General features: G+C 40.4%; 1 pseudogene; it reads right to left on the reverse strand.

The window, feature by feature from the left end:
• Positions 1 to 1,525: 1,525 nt before the first annotated feature.
• On the reverse strand, positions 1,526 to 2,183 carry LOC103749869 (annotated as a pseudogene).
• Between the last annotated feature and the right edge of the window lie 677 nt (positions 2,184 to 2,860).

The following is a 2,860-nucleotide window of genomic DNA, read 5'->3' on the forward strand; positions in this document are numbered from 1 at the left end:
GCTTCCATTTATGGAAATGATATTACAGCTCCTTTTTGAGGAGTATACTAAAGTAAAAATATTTTTCACATTTATAGAAAACTAATAGCACAGATGATATGTTGATCTGCATTAATCCTTAAAAATATTTTTATTAATTCTTTAAGAATACCCCACAGTGTGTTTTGATGACATTCCCCTCTCCACAAACTCCTTTCATAACCACTCCCACCTCCTATCCATTCAACTTCGTGTTCTGTTTCTTTCCTCGTTGAATCCAATTTGTGTTGCCCAAATACTGTTGGGTGTGGAACCTGCCTTGTATTGTGGTTAACCTACCAGGGTTCACACCTTTAAAGAAAACTGACTCTTCCTCTCCCAGCAGCTATCAAATGCCAGTATTCTCCAGTTAGATGTGGGAGTTTTTGCTTATCCAAATGCTGTTTTGTCTGGCTTGAGCTTGAGCCCGTCTCATGCACGCTGGGACAAGCACTGTGGGTTGTATGTGCGACTGCCCTAGCATCTCGAAAACACTATTTCTTTGTAGATGTCCATTACCACTTGCCCTACAGTCTTTCTGCTCCTCTTCTGCAAAGATCCCTGAGCCTTGGCGAGAAAAGTGCAGCATAAATGACCAGTTTAGGGCAGCGCACTCTACAGTCTTTTATTCTCTGCATGTTGACCAGTTGTGACATTCTTTGCTAATCGCCTTATACTACAGCAAGTAGCTTCTCTGACAAGGGCTGAGAGATGCGTTAATCTATGGTATAGCAGTAAGCCATTCGGAGTCATTTTGATACTATGTCCATTTAGTAGGATATCAGTAACAGACTCTCCCCTAGTGTCCATGACCTATCTAGCCATGTTCCTTGGACCAAATAGTGGTGCCGGATTTGGGTTCTATCTCATGATATGGGCCTTAAATCCAGTCAGAGGGTGGTTGGTCACTCCTATAACATTCGTGTCAGTATTGCACTATTGGCCTATCTTGCCAGGTCAGTAGTTATTGTAGATCACAGGATTAACAGCTGGGTAAGACTGAGGATAACTTTTTTCATCTGATCATATGCATGGCACCTTCCAGAACCATGAAAGCTAACCAATAGGTATTAAGGTTCTAGGTCTGTACCTTGATTTCGCCATGTTTTAAGACTCAATAATGTGGTAAAGAATGTGTTGTCCTCAGCAATAGGGTCTTACTGCTAAGTATTGGTGGGTAGCCAAGAATAATGGCAAGAGCCTGTAATGTTTGCATGATATGGGAACTCACTGCCCAGCAACGCAAAGAGAGGTAACTCACTCCCAGTACTGGGTTACTTTACTTGCTAGGATGAGCTGTCTAGTTAGGGTCCCATCATTATAGGGTGACTTTATTTAAAATCTTTTATATATGTACATATTTTAGAGAGCTTCTACAGTAGTAGATCTCCATACTTTTGTCTTTTCTTCTACTTTATTTTATATTTCCACCAAAATAATGATTCCTTTAGTTTAAACTAAAAGCCATACAGAACTCTTGAAGGGTAGCTGCAAAGGAATGGTGGTATTAAAAATGGAGGGAGAGGTGGGGTGGGGTATCAGCCAATTGTCTTAGCTGTGCTCTTGAAGTTTCTGATGGCTTGGTGCCACAGCTGGCCTTGAAATCATACAGCCAGGGCACAAATTGTTTGTCAGTTTGCTTGGGTCAGTATTCGTGATGAACCGTGATGAACATGTGAGAAAACCAGTGTCAAAGTAAGTGCTATCTGTGTGACGGTGCCTAGACGATTAGGGTATGTACACGTCCATGTACTTGGGGCAGTAAAGCTAAACCATGTCCTTATCGGAATGTCTAAAATGCTGATGGGAAGCATTCGCTGTTTCTCATGTACATTAGGACAGTAGCCAAAGTCTCCTTGCTCACACTTATCTAGCATTTGGGCAATGCCTTAACTGCTGAGAATGCAGTGGGTGTGAGCCAACACCATAAAGCATCTTGGCTGCCTGTGCAATCAAGTCACTCTGGCTTGGGCTGTCTTCCAGATCTTCATCAGGCTCTAGATCCAAGATCATGACTAGAGCTTGTTGATAGTGAGCTACCAAATCATTGAGTAAAGTAAGATTAAATTTGTCCTGGGTGTAGTCTTAATTAATCTTACTGAAGAATTCATTACTGCTGAGCCCACAGGAACCCAGGACACCATCTCTGAGCTATTCAGCTTCATCATCCAATTACATCCGATTTAATCTTTCCTGTTCTGTGCAGTGATATAAAGGGAGAAAAGGGAATAATGCAACAGGGTCAGCCTTTAAATAAAACACAAAGGAACCTTTGTCAAATATCAGGTGGCTGAAATTGCGTGTACTCAAGTTTGGGTCTTCAATGATGTTCCATTGATCTCTGTGTATTTTTGTGCCAGTACCACACTATTTTTATGACTATAGCTCTGTAGTATAGTTTAAGATCTGGTATAGTAATCCCCTCAGTGTTGCTCTTTGTGCTCAGGGTTGCTTTGGCTATCTAGGGTCTTTTGTGCCTCTATATGAATTTATAGATTTTTTTCTAATTCTCTGAAGTATGTCATGGGGATTTTGATTGAGATTGCATTGAATCTATATATTGCTTTTGGTAGGATGGTCATTTTCACAATATTAATTCTTCCAATCCATGAGTATGGGAGGTCCTTCCATCTCCTGGTGTCTTCCTCGATTTCTTTCTTTAATGATTTTAATTTTTCATTGTAGAAATCGTTGGTGTCTTTGCTCAGGTTTATTCCAAGATATTTTATTTTTTGCAGATATTGTGAATGGGAGCATTTCCCTGTACTCTTTCTCCAATTGCTTGTTACTGCTGTACAGAAAAGCTACTGATTTTTTGGATTTATTTTATAACCTGCCACTA

Source organism: Nannospalax galili, unplaced genomic scaffold (assembly GCF_000622305.1).
Source record: "Nannospalax galili isolate Female #2095 unplaced genomic scaffold, S.galili_v1.0 scaffold1007, whole genome shotgun sequence".
In the NCBI taxonomy this organism is placed as follows: Eukaryota; Metazoa; Chordata; class Mammalia; order Rodentia; family Spalacidae; genus Nannospalax; species Nannospalax galili.